This window comes from Onychostruthus taczanowskii, unplaced genomic scaffold (assembly GCF_017590055.1).
Source record: "Onychostruthus taczanowskii isolate IOZ18803 unplaced genomic scaffold, ASM1759005v1 scaffold69, whole genome shotgun sequence".
Lineage (NCBI taxonomy): Eukaryota > Metazoa > Chordata > Aves > Passeriformes > Passeridae > Onychostruthus > Onychostruthus taczanowskii.
Genome location: NW_024504676.1, coordinates 517,471 through 536,120, shown reverse-complemented (window position 1 = coordinate 536,120; position 18,650 = coordinate 517,471).

Here is an 18,650-nt window from a genome sequence, read left to right as displayed (position 1 = left end):
ACTTTAGTTCAGTTTTGCAAAAACCTGTCCATCCCCATACTATGATTTCTGGAACAGAACAGGGACAAAAAATACAGCAGAATGCAATGCACAATTCAGATTTTCATCATGTTTTCTGTATAAAATTTTTTAAATTAAATTTAATTTTTGTAAAGTACCAGTGAAAACTAAATAGAATTTTGTGATATCCTTCCATGAATACAAAGATTTCTTGGGGGCAAAGGTCTCAGTTTAATAAACCAATATGCATTTCAGTTCAGTGTAGAATATATCACAGGTAATGCTTCAGATATAGTTTCTTAACAGTTCAGGAGGAGAGGACAGATATTGCTTTTCAATGCAGTTAGAGGAAGAGTTTTGTTGTTGCCATGGCTACTTTCTTTTGTCATACCATACAATTGGCAGGCTTTAAGCATTCAGACTGGACAACCAAGCTTCCTTTCCTCTGCATCAACCACTTGCCATAAAGAAGGTGAAAAAAAAGGGCTGCAATCACATAAAAATAAATTTGCTTGAAACTATGTAGATGTTAAGCTTTCACCGGGCAAACCACAGTAGATGACTGGATCATAGAAGGATGTGTTTCTGCAGTCTTGAGTAAATAAAAATTGTGATCCAAATAGTCTCTAAAGAAAAATTTCCTTACCCTAAGGAAAAAAAATAAAAAGCACATGGTGGGATTTCCAGTGGAGAGAAAGGTGAGGCATTTTCTGTGTTGCCATCTTTTGTCGTCCATTCTGAGATGTCCTATGAAATCTGAGATGAGGTAAACTGCCAAATCTGGTAGGAAGCCTTATGACTCTATTGAGAAGCAGTGTGTCCCCAAATTGTGGGACAAAACAACTTAAAATATAGTCATAAGAAAACTTTTACAGAAAAGCCAATTTTTTAGCTTTTAATTAATGAAAACAACACTTTCTCTCTCAGTACACAAAAAGATAAGAATAAACAGAAGCAAGTCCAGTGAAGGGCCACTGTGAGTTACGGTTGGATTCACTCGTTCTGTGAGGACAAAGTGAGAGAGCTGGGACTGTTCAGAACAAGTAACATGGGGGGCTGGGAGGTGGCAGGGGAAGTTTCTACAGGAAACTTCGTATTCCTGCCTTACACCATCTTCACAGTGGTGTAAGGCAGGAATACGAGAAACTACACACAAGTTGAAACAAGAGAGGTTCTGTCTTCTCTGTCACAAGAATAATCAAACTTTAAATGAGGCTCCCTACAGAAACTGCAGTCTTGGTGTCCCTGCAGATTTTCCAGACTCATCTGGCTAAGGCCAGGAGCGGTCTGATCCCAAACTGCCCTGGCTGTGATTAGGACAACCCCAACTACCCTGTAATGCCTTATACATATGGAAAATTTCTATATTAAGTATTTGATATTCATATGTGTGTATTAAAAGTTATACAAATCCATTCCCTTAATAGTTTAGCTGAAGCAGTCTGAGGGCTGTCAATGTCCCCTTTCTGTGATCGGAAACAGGCAGATCTTAAGCTAGGATGAAGGATTATTTTTGGAGAATGATTGCTTAGGATTTGGACAAAATTCATTACTTACAGATTTTTTTTCTCTTATCTCTTGAAGAGTTGTGCTCTAAAACTTTATCCAGTTACAACTGCATTACACACGCTTAGTGTGTGTGTGAGATGACATTCTATTTTGGACTTTAAGACCTGGTAGTTTTTTCTAGGTGCAAGCACCCCTCCATCAACTTATAGCTACAGGGCAACATGATTTCTTTTCCTAAAAAACCTCTTTCACTTTGATAATAGCATAATATGAATAATCCTTTGTAGTAAATTCTACCAATTCCTTCAAGCCCATATTTTTTCTGAGGAGTTGGCATCTTCCCACTAAGTAGTAGTCCTACTTCAGTTGATTTAAAACATTTCTGAAAACACTTTTTGTTAACTTTGTAGTTTGTGGTAATAATTAGAATATCCTGTGTATTACACTGATGTCTTCTCTTAACAAGTTCTGCTACATTATCTTCTAAATGCTTCTTAAACATTGTCTTAAATGAAAATTTAAGCTGCTGGCAAAAGACTGAAGTCTTACTACTGAAGGACTCTTTCATCTGCATTGCAAATTGGCAGCTAAGAACATGTCTACTTGGAAATTATTCAGCATAGGTATGAAAATCTCACAAGGTCTAGGATGAAGTTATTCTTCCATAAAATCCATGAACCTGAGACATAAGCACAACTTTATTCCACAATAATATTCTCATTACTTTCATAGGCTTACTAAATATTATATGACATTAAAAGAATATATTTCAAGGCCCAAGTCTCATTTCATTTTTGAAATTGTGTCCATGGTGTTTTATAACTGCAAATTAAATATGATTTCAGGGATAAAATGGGTCTATGTATCCGGACCTATTAGAAATCACGTGAAGAAATATGGGACCAAGTTCAGAAACCACCTTGGTTACATCAGAGGTCATGTCAATGGTTTCTTTTTCCAGACCAAAAAAACCCCCAAACTATATTAGCTTGTTTGAATCACATTCAAACACTTATTTTTGAATTAGGAATATGTTTTTTTAAATATACTTAAAATTGACTGTAACTGCTTCTGTTAAACACTGTTCTCAAGAAAAGAAAAATCAATATATTTAGATAAAAACTGGCCTGAACACACATCATTACCATAAAACAAACTCAAAAGAAAATCTTTATTGCTCTACACTTGGTGCTTGTTTGACTAAATTAGTCACTAAACTGCCTAAAAAAAAAGATTTTGTTCCATTCTAGCTACTGAAATTAGTTTGGCACTTCCACTGCAGTTTTTGTTGCATTGGGGTAATCAGTCTGGATGACAGCTCTGCCATTGGTAGGGTGGACAAATAATGATGACAAACAGCTGTTTTTTCTACTATCATGTAGGATTCACAAAATACAACATGGTCATATCTTGTATTGGCTGTATGGGCCATGCTTCTAAATGTCATGAAAACCAAACCAGCCAGCTCCCTGCATATTACTCCCAGCAGTAATGGCTGGATGGAACAACAAGATTGCCAGCATCTTCCCATCCAATTTTTGGTGTTTTGATTTGTTAAAGAAGGCTGGAGCTTCAAATCTGACAAAACAAATTTGTTTGGTGGCTGCAGCTCATATGTCATTCAGGTAGTAACAGAATCAATAAAACCACCCAAATTCAGAAATGTGGTGTTTTACTTAGAAGACTGCATTAAGTAAACAGAAAAAGCAGGTTCTTGCTCCCCTGCTGAGGTTTCTTCACTTCACATCATTATAATACAACAATAAATCTGTCTGAGCACCTGTCTGTTGTTATTGGCTATAAATCCCATAGTATTACAAACCACTCCAATTTCATCTTAGCAAATGCCTGTTACTGATTTAATGCTCTATGCTTCAAAGAGTTGCATCATCAGTTGAAGATGTATGGAAACAGTGAGGCTAACAAATCAGGTTCTGAAAAGGACTAGAGACAGTTGTCTTGAAGTGCTACTTTGCATTCAGTAATGTTACTGATATCCACAAAACATAATAATTGTCACAACTGGGAGACTGGAATTAGTGGGTCTTCTTCCCATGAAAAACCTTGAGACCTTGGAGTGAACAGCACTAGTAAAGAAAGACATTCTGTGCTGTATTGTATTACATGGGGTATTTTTTCTTTGTTTTTAAAATTATTTCTAGCCTTATTTTGACTCTTATATGAATGGTGAGACCACATCTGCAACTTTGGTAAAGAATAATCTCTCCCTTAAGGACATACTTAAAAGATATTCAGAGATCATCTCTCAATCAACATTTTGATAAATTTAGCAGATGGAATTTCTCAAGTCTTTCACTGGTAATATTTCCCAGATCACAGGCCTTTCTTGAAACTCTTCTGTGAATTTATCTCAGCAATTTGCACTGGCATAACAGGAGAGCCAATTTGGACATTAATATATAGAACAGTTACATGGATGTACAGAAAAACAGTATCACCTTTCACGATCTTGCTTGATGCTTGCCTTCTAACTCAAAAACATTTTTGGGATAGAGGATATTTAAATGCTCCTGAGAAATCAGCACAAGGTCACATGAAGTAAAACATGAGGCAAACAACTTTTGACTACTTAAATATTTCTAGCAAAAATCAATAAAAAATTCAGACATTAACATGTTTTCTGTTTCATCTAGGGCAGGAACATACAAAACTCATTTAACTATCCACTGTGGCACTTTGTGATATGTCTACCAGCTCTAACTCTACTTACACTGTCAATTAACAAAAGTACATGATGTACATTATAATCTTCTCTATTATCTTCTTGTTTAAATTTGGCAGACTTTAAAATGTCATGTTAGAAGTTTGCTATTAGAGTAAAATTGTGATTAAGTACAATGTTTCTGCCTGCCTGTTTTCAATATATTAAATATGAACAGTGGAAGACATGTTGAGATTGTCTCACAAATACTGTAATCAGACGACGTGCATTAATTTCTAGTATTTCCTCAGCAATTATTGAGTGTAATCATACATAGAATGTATGTTTTATCTTAACAGAGTTTTATCTTCACCCTATTTTTTGAAAGTATGAGTGTTTCTTCTTTTCAATTATCTTTGCTGTTTGGGCTTTATATTCATCTACGAAGTTCCACTTAAATGCCTTTCACTTGACTGCTGTTCCCCACCTCCCCCCTGCATCTCTCTGGCAAATTTTTTAAATTTCCTATGGAGTATCTGACATATGTAGTGCTAATTTCCTCTGCCTCCACAGAATGTACATTGATGTCTTGATTACAACTGAATGCTTCTCTTTCCCCCTTTAAGGCCTTTATCTTATGAGGTCCCTTATGTAAAACTGAATGTAATTAACAAATGTCTCTGCAATATAAATATCTACTGAATTTCAATTCTGACCTAGCTTGACTTGCCACATTAATTGAATTAAAGTGCTTTCCTGGAAGGACATAGCTTATTGATGAGATGACCTAATCAAAATTATCTTGGCAGGTATCCATAGTCAATATGGAGCTATGTAGAATCCGGAGTGGGAAAGCAATAACATGGAAATTTGCTTTCCTGTTCCTTTTGAAATTAGGGTATTTCAATTATTAAAGCATTCCTAATACAACTACACAAAGTTCTGGGAGATATTGTACCATTTAGAAGCTGTATCTGAAAAATTTCCTCTAAAGCTACTGAATTGTTTTAGTGAATATAAACAAATCATGCAGATACTGCTATTCCCAGGGACTTCTCTAAGAAAACAAAAGGTGTCTATAAAGGAAAGTAGTGTTTTAAGGGTTGGCATAATCAGATTTTGGGTTTTCAATACTTTCAAGTAAATGTACAGGGCTCAGGGAGAAAGCAGATGCAAAGACAACGTGTGCTTAGACAGAGGAAGGTCCAGAAAGGTTCATCTTTTGACCACAGGATATATTTAATGGCAACATAACACAGCCCAGATAGATTTTAAAATATTTTGTTTACCAAATTACAGACCTCTTCATGATTTCTGGGAGACAGTAACAGAAACCCACAGAGAGACAGAAAAATTATGACTAACCCTAAAAATTTATGAAGCAGAAGAATCACAGCAAGGAACAAAGGAGCAGTCATCCTCTGCATGTCAAGCAGCTAAACTGTTTGCATGATCATCTAGGTGTTACAAAGTTGTGCAGATCTACAGCAGGACCTAGTCACCTATTGCCATCATATAAATATGAAAATTAAGTAAACAGAAAGAATTCAGCTTCTAATGATATTTATGACAAGTGATAACTAAGACATTTAGCTAAATAGCTGTCTATTGGGAAAAAAATATTGTGTGAAGATGACCTCTTAGCAGCATATACAGTATCCTATGACAATTTTCTGATACTTGACGCGTTGTTTGATAACAATATTTCTATTGTTATCAAACAACAGTGGTGAAACCAGAAGAGGGCAAAAACTTTCTACACTTGAGAACAAAACACAGCTGAGGAGTTTTGAGGATTTGAACTAAACTTAAGTTCTCAGGAAAATACTGTGAGAAAAAAAAAAATGCCATCAAAACAGTCAAATGTGTACCAACTAGAAATTTCTTTCTGCTACAACATACAAGGTTTTATGATAGTTTCCTATGTCAGAACATAAATTCAGGGTTTTGATTCTACCGCATCTGATATAAACAGGAGGAAAAACACAACATAGAGGAGGAAAACAGATGATCACAAAGGCAAAGTTGCTCAGAGAAAATTTTCAACAGGCATTATCAATGCCATTTCAACAAATGAAACAAGTACATCTGTTGAAGTTTCCTCATGATTCAGGCCCACTCAGTGTTTTCATTAATGATGAGGATACTGAAAGATAGAACATAACTTTCAGTTTTAAGCTTCCAAGTAGTTGTCATCTTGACAATGTGTAACTAGGATTTTAGAACCAAGCAAAATTATCCTTAAAGGTGGACAATATTTTGAACCTAGGGTCATCACCCTCCTACACAAATAGTGTGAAAGTGTGGAAAAATGGTTTCACAGAAAAGGATTTGGAGGTTTTTATGGTCCAGGAGCTAAACCTAATTTTATGCTGTTGTAAAAGCAGTAAATTGTATTTGGGATATACCTGCTAATACACAGACTTGAAAAGGCTGGAAATTTATCTTCTACTGTACTTGTCAAGGATAAAGACTCACAGAGACTACCTCATCGAATTCCAGGCATTTCAATGAAGATTATGGTCAACTTCAGATAGTCCAGAGGAAACAAGAAAAATTACAAAGAGATTAAGAGCTGTGAAAAAGGAGGAGGAGAGAAAAGAATAAAAGAGTAATAGGAGGTTATGATAAGTTTCCAAATATCTACAGAGCTGCAAAAAAGAGGATAGCATTAATTTTCCATGCCTAGGGATTACATGACCAAGAGTAACAGATTTAAACTACATCAAAAAGAAGAACCAAGTTAGTCCTAAGGAAAAAAAACAAACCTCAAACCACCTATCCATGTGGAAGATAATACAATAAAATATGACTTGGAAATTGTGATGCCGCTGTCCCCGCAATCAGTCCCTTTGGAGGCACTTTGGCCTTCCACAGACATGGGCTGACAGAGACCTAATGAAGTCTGACAAGGGCAAATGCAAAGTCCTGCCGCTGGGATGGAGTAACCCATGCCAGCTGCACACAGGGCTACATCAGCAAACTGACAGCCAGCAGATTGAGCAAAGTGATTATTTCCCTCTACAGCATTTGTGAGCCTCAACTGCTGTCCATGGGTACTTCATGTATAAGACACAGATTACAAGACATGTTGAGGTACTGAACTGCAGCCAGTATGAGTTAGAGCCTGATGAACATGATGGATAAGGAGGACTGAAAAATGAGGCTGGTTAGTCTTCAGAAGAGAAAGTTCATGGGCCATCTTACCTTAATGCCTAGCGGGAAGCTGTCAAGAACAGAGAGGCCTGCCTCAACAGTGCCAGTGACACATGAAAGGAGATAAACACTGCAACAAGAGTCATCTGCTTAAACTTGCACTTAAGTTTAAAGTAAAAAAAACACCATGATGGCTGTCAAATATTCAGCTGGTTTCTCAGAAACATGTCTATGTCCATCTTTGGAAGTACTAAATAACCTGGGTGAGCAAAGTCCTCAACTACCTGGTTCCATCTGGCCATACACTAAGTAGCAGCTGCACCAATCTCCATAGTTGCTGTCCATGAAATCAAATCCTCCTGAAAAAGAAACATCAGGAATGACAAGCATACTTGATTGTATTCTACATCATAAAGATGACTGTATCACCATGAGCTATTCTGTCAGTTCTATAACTCAGGAATTTTCCATCTTGTGGGGGTATTTTGAGGAAATGTCACTTGATGACTGAGGATCTATCAGCAGACGATTTCACAGAATGACATAGTTGAAGCTGGAGGGACCTCTGAAGATCACCCAAGTCCAAGTCAATTAGAGGAAGTGGCTCAGGATCATGTGTATCAAGAACACAAGACTGCTGGTGAACAGTTTAGCTTCCTGTTTTGCCTGTTTGGGTTTCACATAGTAAGTCAAGTTTGCATGGTATATATTCCTATTAGACCCACAGACATTTGAAGATGCCATATAAAAGTGTCACTGAAAAAATGGACCTACCTGTAAATCAGAAAAAGGCTTGCAACAGCCCTGATACATTTTTATTTCCTTATTCTTACCACCATCAGCATCAGTTACAAGAACAGTGCAGGGAGTCTGCAGTCATTCCTCAGCACAGCTGGATAATTTAACTCAATTTTGCCTTACACCACCCCTTTCCCATGTACTCTGCATGCAGTTATTTGTCATAAACAAATAAATTAGCCTTAACTGTTATGAGCAAGCAGAACGCTTTCAATTAGAGGTAGCACCTTCAGACTGTTCACTCAGCAGCAGGAGGACAGGAAAATGTTTCTGTTATTGAACTCCTTGGCACCATCTTGCTTGAGGATATTTATTTTAATAAACACAAGGTCGTTATGCTGGCATGAGGACACCACAGGTTCTCCCTAAGTGTTACTCTCTGATTACATGTTATCTATCTTGCTGTTGTATCTCTAGCTGAATTCTGTCAGCCTCAACTGAGCAGCTCCTGTTAAAATTAGAAAAAACCTCAAGGGAGGGCACTCTCATAAACAGAGGACTAATTCTAGACAGCTAGCAGACAGCTCTGTATGCAGGAACAGCTCCAGCTCCTTTGTGCTGCTTGCTCCATCAAGCACCTGTCACCTCACAGTAAGCTGCAAGCATTGCATCTATCTCTGCATACTAAGGACAAGGTTGTTCATGTCTCACTTACCTGTTTTATTTTGTATGCAGTAGAGAAGGTAGCAATGGAGGTGCTGATCATTAAGAAGCTATTTTGTAAGTTGGAAAGGTTTGGATATTATCCTGACTGAATCTAGAACGAACAATTGCACACTCTGACATTTCTCTGTTGTAGACTAATTATACTGTCAGATCAGGTAATGCCACTCAGTTTTACAGATGTTTTAGTCCACTTCTGTTGCCACAAAGCACCAATTTGCCACATTGCAGAACAACAAAGGCAGTATGATGAAAACTCACTCATGGTCCTGAAAAATCTTTTTAAAACGATCAGTGTGCCTCCAGTGAGAGTAGTCTCATTACTACTTCTCTGTGAGTATGAATGGAGAAATAAATGCTCTTGGAAAATATTTGAGACCTCTGCCTGTGGTCAAATGACAAAATAGTCTTATCTTACATTTGGAATGCAGAGGGAAGACAATTAAAAGACTATTGAAGGTGGAGGGACCAAAAACCCAAACTCTCAAGCATTCACTTCAATTAACACATCACTTAGAGACTGAGTTTTTCCTGAATCAAAATATTGAGGCCACACTCCACTCTCTATCATCCTTCACATTGAAAACACAAGGAAAACACCTTGTTGGAATTCTGTTGACCTAACAGATACAACAGTGACTGGGGGTTAAGTGAATATGGCAGGGGGGCAGAGGGAACTTCTTTTTTTACTTATTCTAACCCAAGCAAAGTTTAGAAAAGAAATTATTTCAAGCTAAGATAAAAAAAAAATATAATGCAGTATATTTCTCAGTTCCTGAACTAATAGAAAAGGATGCTTCTTTTAAGACTTCAATTACTAAGTAGAGTATTTTTTTCTAAAAACAGAAAGAAACTTCAAATGTTCATAGTAAACATATGTTTTAGAAAGGTGCATCTATGACTTACTATTGAATTTGAAAATTATGCATACACAGTGTGTCCATTTTCTCAGGCTCAGAGAATGGCAAAAACATTCTCAACACTCATAGTAACGTATAAGAGTAGAAATACTTCTGTGCTTCCTTCAAAAATGGATAAAAATTCAGTTGCTACCAAGAGCAATTAATCTTCCTGCTAACTCTGCCATTTATAACAAAACCTGTAATTCAAGAAGCATTTTTAATTATTGTTCACTTTCAGGCTGTCAGCAACTATGGTGATACATTATATATTCTTTATTAGCAATGATTTCTAGACTATATGGTTTCTTAAACATTTTCTAGCACCTTAGTTCCTTCGAGATAAATAGCTTGTTCTGTGTTTTGTTGACGACAAGCAACCACATTCTCAGTTTCAAATCCTGTAATTTTTCCTACACACAGTCTTGAAGGAAAACCCAAGGCCTTGTACACTTGGAAAATTTAATGACAATGGACAATTCAGCCAGAAAGAATTTTTCAGAGGTCTGTGTTCAAAAGATGCTTATAAAAGAAGTTTTAGTGCATTTCTTTCAATATTGAGTATGACCATTTAACTATGCTTGCCAGAATACTTTGCAATCCCAAAGCATCAGCCAGAGCAAATGCAAACCAGTCATGTTTGCCATCAACTATTACTTCCACCTGGTACATTGATTTAACTCCCTTCCTAAACTTTAGGCACCCTAGGTACAAACGGTCTTAGCCACACAAATTATTTTACAGTTAGCCTTTTTAAAATTTACTGTGCTGTCAATGTTCCTCTTTCTGATATTATTTATTATTAAATGTCTCTTCTGACTCACTACACCTGGTAAAGCACAATTGCCTGAGCTGTGTCTTTGTGTGACTATTTTGCATGCATTCCATCTCTACTACATATTACTATTCACATCCAGATCCATTCAATCCATTATTGTCCTTGCGGTTCCCACAGGTGATTCAATGTTTTGTAAAACAGATGCTAGATTCACATAATCATAAGTATTACTATTGTTATTATTGTTGCTCCTGTTATTATTATTATTATTATTATTATAAAAGGAAGGAAGCATTGATGCAAAAGCTGAGGTTTTAGATGCAAACATATCTCTTCCTTGGTTTGTTACAGGCTTTCCTGCAAACCTTTTCCCACTCAGATGTTGAACCTGTCTGGAATCAAACATGCTTCTTCCAGACTTGCTGCTTGGCAGCTTAAACTTCCTCCAATGTATTTGTCCTTCAGCAAGTAAGTGTCCTGCTTTGAGTTCTGATTACTCCTTGTGGGAAGGAGAGTAGAGAATGGAAGATCTTTATAGTAACTCTTAAAATACTGGTGTACTACAGAAAAGTAAATAAGAAACACAATTAGGATTATAAAGTAAAACAAAATGTTAAACTGTTCAATGTCTATTCAGGAGACTATAATAATTTTTTTTTTCAACTCATTAATAACCTATAAAAATTACCTAATGTTTGTAAAAGAGACAAAAACTTCTTGACTGATTTCAGACCATAAGATTAAAATGTGGAATTCAGACCTGACAACGCCATTGTTGAAGTGCATCTCTCTTTGCACTGAAAATCTCCTTCTCAAAAATCAGTATTCCAGTTTTGTCCACCCTCCTATCGTACAGCCTCACTCAGTCTTAACTTATGTCCATGCTTATTCACTGATATCACGCCTTTGCTTTGAGCTGATTTGCCCCAGCAATTAATTTAACCAAATTTGGAAAATACTTTAACATCATCTAACACAAGGTATTGCATAAAAGGGAGGAAGTGGGACACCTATTGTTTAATATAAGGTAGAGATTTAATAAAGAAATCCTCTGGGTAATCACATATTCCTGTATACTGCTGTGCATTTTCATTTAATAGCTCCAAAACTAATTATTATGTAGCTACCTCAGTGTTTTGAAAAACATAACATGCAGTTATTTTGTGATTGCATGTTATTTTTTCATATCAACCTTGTCATTTCAAGAGGCCTTAAAACATAATTAAAGTATCAGAGATCCTATGATTAAGCTGAAGCGAGGCTTGTGCTTTGAAAATTCATCATTGAGCTACACTATTTAATGTCTCTTCAGAAAATTTTAGCTTAAAAGACATTAAATAATACATATTTAATCAAGCAGCAAAAAGAACTGTTCCCATTTCTTTTATAAGGTATGTCATTACATTCAGCCATCACGAACAACCTCTTTTGGGGCTGCTTTATAAGCTGCTGTAAATGGCAATTCAATATTCTAAGAAAAAAAAAAAAAAAGCAAAAACAAAAACCAACCAAAAAAACCCCTCCAAACTAAAACAAGCTGGACATTTTCAACATTTTCTGTAAGTGGGGCAGCCAAGTGCCAACCCACCCATAAAGTAAAGGAAACAAGATTCAAGAAAACGGTCTATTCATTATTCCATTCATTGCTCTCCCACAGAAAGCAAGAAAGGACTTGCAGACACAATGCATACAACAAGTAGCTCAAAATTAGGATTTCACTGAAAAATCTAAATGATACATACATGCTCTCATAATAATAAGAGATTTATTTTGTGATTCCAGCCTATACAGTTTTTCTAAGTTATATGTTCTAACATGAAATGATAAAGGCTACATTAAAGTGGTAGAACAACTATGCTAATTTTCAAAGGCACTGGCCAGGATATGAAAACAGCATGTCAAAACAAATGCAGCTTCACTTCCTTTTTTCCCAGACACACAAATCTCCAGTAAAATCTACCCTAGGCTTCTCTACTGTAATCCAAAATCAAACCAGTAACCAAAAAAATAAGGTGGTTTCAAACCCAAAGTATTATTTTTTCATTATCAGCAGCATTGAAAAGAATTTCAGGACTGAACTACAGGCCTTTGGAAAACACTAAATTAATTACTCATCTCAGCACTTCTCCATCAAAATGTAGTTGTCTAGTTTTCAAGTTCAGATATTTCCTGGAGCATTTTTTCAAGCTATTGCATTTTTATAACCCTAAAGTTCACTTGATAGTACAGCAAGGAGGTCTTCAAGCTTTATGTCAATAAAGACATCCCTATCATCTAATAACATGTGATCATAGAATATCCTGAGTTGGAAGGCACCCACAAGGATCCATCAAGCCCACCTCCTGGCCCTGCACAGGGCAGCCTCAAAAATCACACCCTGTGCCTGAGAAAATTCTCCAAGCACTTCTTGAACTCTGACAGGCTGGTGCTGTGACCACTTCCCTGGGGAGCCTGTTCAGTGCCTAGCCACCTCTGGGGGAAGAATTTTTTCCTGATAGTCAACCTAATAAATCTTCCAGACAGAGCTTTGTGCCAATGCCTCAGGTCGTGTCACTGGTTACCAGGAAGAAGAGATCTGCCCCTCCACTTCCCTTCACAAGGATGTTGTAGACCCCAATGAGGTCTCCCATCAGTAAAAATTATGCATAAATTATATTAGAGAATCCCTCCAAAAAAAACCCAAGGTAAGGACGGTGAGATTTCTAATACTTAGGGAGCCTTAATAGCCTATTTTGTGTTGAATACTAACATTCTCAGCAAGAAAGAAGGCAACAATCCACTTTAAAGACCAGAGAAGAATATGGGAAAATACATATCTAATGGCCAGAAGTTTTACATTAAGAACTTTAGTCTCTTTCACCTAAAAATAGCCAGCATCTTCTATTTAAAGTAAGACTTACTTCAAAATTGTTTCCCCTCCTAGAACAACTTTATGGACATTCTCCCATTTGATTTTAAACATTTCAAGTTTTCAATGGGATAAGATCATTCTGAGCAGTTGCAAATTCACAGCTGAATTGAGAAGATACTGTTCATTACAGTAAAGAGAAAAGATAATCTCAATGCTCAAGATTCAAGCAGCTTGTAGATTTAAAAAATAAATACTGTAACAAAAATAATGGATTACACAGCTTTAGATTTACTATGTTGTTAATACAGCTGCTGGCTGAAAACTCTGTCAAGGGTCAAAATTAGCAACTGAGAATTTACTGGATATCAGCTAGTCCATAACTTTGGGCCCATTCAACTCACACTATTCAGCTTCTGAAGGTTAATTTTCCAGCCATCTTTTCTTTTTTTTTTTTTTTTTTTTTTTTAATTATCTGTAATAGAAAGTGAAAGCACACAGCAAAAATATCTCAAATTAGGGAAGACTGCAGAATGAGTACAGGAATGCAAGAAAAGAATATAAACCAAATGTACTCCTACTGGGAACTGTAGACTGTTAATGTCTCTTAAGAATCCAGCAGCTGAATAAAATAACTGGCACATAACATTCTAATTTTGAAGACTGTATGTGACTTAAGACATGGAAAACCTCTTGTTAGTTTGCTCAAGATATTTTTTCAGATCTAATGTTTGCTAAAACAAACACTAATGTATGAATCAAAGCTCAAGTAGCAACATCTTTAGTGGCCAAAACAGTAACTGTAGGGGGGAAGAAGGAGTTTTTTGCTTTTAGATTTCTGCCAAATGCATGGAGACATAAGTGGGCATTTCCAATTGCATGCTACAGAATCCATGGGTTTCACAAGTTCTTTTCATGATTTCCCAATGCCCAATTTGATGCATCAGCATACCTTTTATCTTCCTGCAGGGATAAAGACTAGGTCAGAATTTAGACCTGTTCTCCCTATCCATTAGATTATTGCTGTTTCCTCAACGTGACTGAGTTTTGCTTGTTCTGTTTTCACAAATGCGTAATTTATCTCAAACAGAGGGAAAAATATTACAGATTTGTCTATTTCAAGCATATAGAAGTTAAGTGAGACCTTAAAATGACTTGAAATTAATTTGCTGAAACAAAGGGGAAGGTAAGGTACAGGAATGTTTTGGTCAGCTTCACCTTCATTTTGTGAAAAAAGAATTCCACACATATCTGAAAGCTAAATTGGAAGGAAATGACAAACCTATCACCCAAACTGAACTGACATTAGTCAGAAGTGGGATGATAGTGCTCATAACCTCCTTATCAGCCTCCTCTAACAGGAACCAGATAATGAGCTCAAAGTTAGAATGCCATATAATAGTGGCAGAGGACACTTAACTGCAGATGCAAAATCCAGTGAATCAGTGTGGACATGTGAAAAGCACAAAGTAAAATCAGAAAGATATTATTCATGGAGAAGCTGTCAAGCTTGAGTTGTAACTCTTACTGTCGGCAACTGACCCTTACTATGTAAAATGTTACTCATGTTAACTAGCAAGGCTACAAAAGAATCTGTATGGTGTAAGGAAACACCACACTCACTTTACACTTGTAAACTGAGTAACAACAGTTTAGAGTCTGGCTACAGCAATATCAGTATGTATGCACTATAGAAATCCAGTAAAAAATTAATACATGCTCCTAAAGTTAATAGAGCTACCATGGAGGGTTCCAGCTGTCTGCACAAGAGGAAAGATCATACATTTAACAGATGCCACATAAAAACTGACCTGTTTCATTTGACTTATTTACAAGGTCTGAGGTAAAGGGAAAAGTAGAAATCTTCTGCAGCGAGAGGTATGAATCACTGCAAGGACAAGAGGACACCCACAGTGCTGCAGACAACTTGAATGAAGGGAGCCCAGATGGCTTTGAAGTAAATACGAGTTCATTTCTGGCTATCCCAGCTTACTTATCAATAGCAAGGCAGAGAGGAGTGAGCAAGCCTACTGAACATCCATCATTCACATTTCTCCATTTCATTATAGACAGAAAATGCACTTGCAGCATGTCAAGCTGAAATAGCTCTTGGTATGAGTCAGAGAAGAAAAACCATAAAAGATCAGCCAAGAGGAAATGCAAAATTGTTTGAAACTGGTCAAGTGTTTGTTTCTCCGAGACTCTGGAAAAGGAAACGGCTTCCTTTTGCAGAAAACCAACTCAATAAAAAAACTACAAAATTTCTTATTTCCTGATTATTGTTTTTAACTATTACACTTTTTATCTTCCATTCCTCCCTCTTAGCTGTTTGAGAGGAGCACATACATAAGACAAAGTAACTATTTTCTAGAATATATCCTCTCCTTTTTCTTTTAATATCTTTTTTTTCCTCCAGGATTATCATGGTTTACTTACACCAAAGACATTAAGGCTGAGACAGTATTTTAAAAATACTGTTTAATATGTTTACTGGGTTTGGTCATACTTTGCCATGTCTAGAGGCTGAAGCATATAGAAGCTCTGCCTACACTGTCTGCTAAATGTGCTCTAATATCCTGAAATTCTGCTCCCCTAGCTGTTTTGAACACCAGGAAAAATCCTGCTGCTCTTTTTCAGTCTACACACTACTACCTCATTCTGATGGAAAACCAATTCACATCTCCTTTCACAATCCAGATGGAGGTAAATTCAGTCACCTCCCCATTGCTGGAACCACATTCTGTAGTCATCAGATGATAAAATGATCCTAAAAAATCTTGATGTATTTATTTTATCCTTACTTTATCACTTCTTTTGCATCAATAAAAGGACAGTCAAACAATGTTATAGGGGAAAAGCAATGCACCCAGTAGTTAGTAACTATGAAGCATTTAATATACAGCATAAATCAAAAGCCAGGAAAAAAGCCACAGAAAGAAGAAAATACCATTCTGAGGGTAATAGGTGAATGTAAAAAGTTGAAAAATACAACTTTCTGTGCAGTACAATTACATAATGTACAGCAGCAGTTTATACTTTCTCAAATATTGCTGCTCACAGTAGATGAGGTCTCACAGGCACAAACTCTAATTACTCACAAATACACCCACTGCTATAGGGATCAACAGGCCAGATCAAATGATCACATCACATAACTGATCCACTGTTAAAAGGTACATAAACAAATACATAAAAATATATAGTAAATAATAATAATAATAATGAAATAATGATAATGAAGAAGGAGGGAGGGAGAAATTGACAGCAGATGAACATGAGCCAGCAGTGTGCCCAAGTGGCCAAACAGGCCAATGGCATCCTGGCCTGTATCAGGAATAGTGTGGCCAGCAGAACCAGGGCTGTGCTTGAGTCCTAAGGAAACCTGGTGTGACTGTGTGGGTGTGCAGCTGTGATGGCTCCAGCTCAGGTGGGGCAAGTGTGACTGCCAGAGTGGCTCCTGGATGATCGGACAGACAAGTTTCCTTAACAGAGACCTTATCACTCCCTAGAAGCACCTGAAAGGATGTTGTTGTGAGGTGGGGCTTGGTCTTCTCTCCCAGGTAACAAGTGGCAAGACAGGAGCAAATGGCCTCAAATTTTGCTGAAAGTGACTTAGATTGCATATTAGGAAAAAAGTCTTCACTGAAAGGATTATTAGGCATTAGGACAGGCTTCCCAAGGAAGTAGTGGAACCACTGTACTTGGAAGAGTGGAAAAAATGTCTAGGTGTGGTGCTTAAGAACATGGTTTAGTAGAAGAGTTGGCAGTGTCAGGTTAATGGTTGGATTACATGGTTAATGGTTGATAGATGATCTTAGAGGTATTTTTCAACCTTAGTGATTTTATGAAATTTAATTTAAACAAATATTCCTCACTCAACAGTTGTGTATTTGATCCTATTGCCATATTTACACATACCATGTATAGTGTCCTACATGTTTCTTTAAGGGGTCATCCTTGGTTTAAAGCACATCAAATAATTTGAAGATTTCATCAATACAAACATTTTTGATCAAATGCAACAACTACTCTAACAGTCAAATGATCATTTCTACTACCTGTTAGGAGTGTACCTACACCCAGCCTTTCCCTATCCCTCCCATACATAAGGGAAGGGAGAATAAGAAACAATCCAGTGACTAGAATACTAGTAAAAAAAGGAGTATAACATTGGTATGCTTTATTGAAAATTCCTCTCCACAAAAATCTCCGTTAATCATTGTATGTATGTTAAACATAAAATTTTAAAAATAATCCCCACAATAAACCATAAAGTTTCTAGCACCTTACATCCACAAAGTATTAGTCCGAAGTTCACAAGCTATGAAACTTCCTCGCTCATGGGTGAGTCCTGAATTCTGCTTATATACAAAACCAGACAGTGAAGAAACAACCCACAAAAAAGGTGTTTCATCTTTCTTTGCTTGAAGAATTGTGTGCCAGGCATATGTCAGTCACTACTGTTAGTCACTACTGCTTAGGGCACGTGTACATGGACTATGCAAATGAGGAGAGAATATTCCATCAGACTAGAAAAGTCAAGTTTCTGGATTCAGAATTTTGCATTAAGGTTTTTTTTGAAAACCTTAATTTCTCACAAGCATAAGCTTGTACTCATGATGAATCAACACCCAACCATATCGTATATTGTAACAGAACTATTAATCTTCTTCATCCTTTCCTTACAGGAAAAAAAGTTTTAGTATTTTATCTTAACATTGATATTTTCATTTCTTCATACACTGTTTGTTACTGCTAAGCTCTTATAAGATTTTCCTTCTTATTCCAGGTGAACGGACAGAGGAAGACAACAGTAACACAACTGGAAAGAAAACAGATCTCCTGTATGTTTTTGGTTTTTCTGCACACACAGAATCAATCACATGAGAAAACTACATCTCTGAAGAATGTAAAGTAAAGGAAGAAACAGCATCATGTACATGCAGAAAGACAGCTCTGAAAAAATATTTTCCTATCACAAGGACTTGATCCCAAGCTCAGTAAAACTGAAAGTACAGTCACAACAATTCCAGAGGGATTAAGAATTCTGACTGGTACTTGTAGTCACAAAAAGACAACCTAGAAGAGGAAGATAAATTAGTAGGGTCAAATAAAACTGATACTCACCATCTGGGACCCAAGGACTGTTTGTTTTGAGGGAGTTTAAAAGGAAGTGCACATGGTGAACCTGTGGCACACTCAGGCCAGGCTCAGACACAAAGCACAGTGCTTAAAATTTTATTGCAGTTCAATAAATGACCCACTTGCAATAAATCTTATCACAGTGAAAATTAATTTTACTTAATGAGGGGATCACTATTTTAATATTTCAGATTA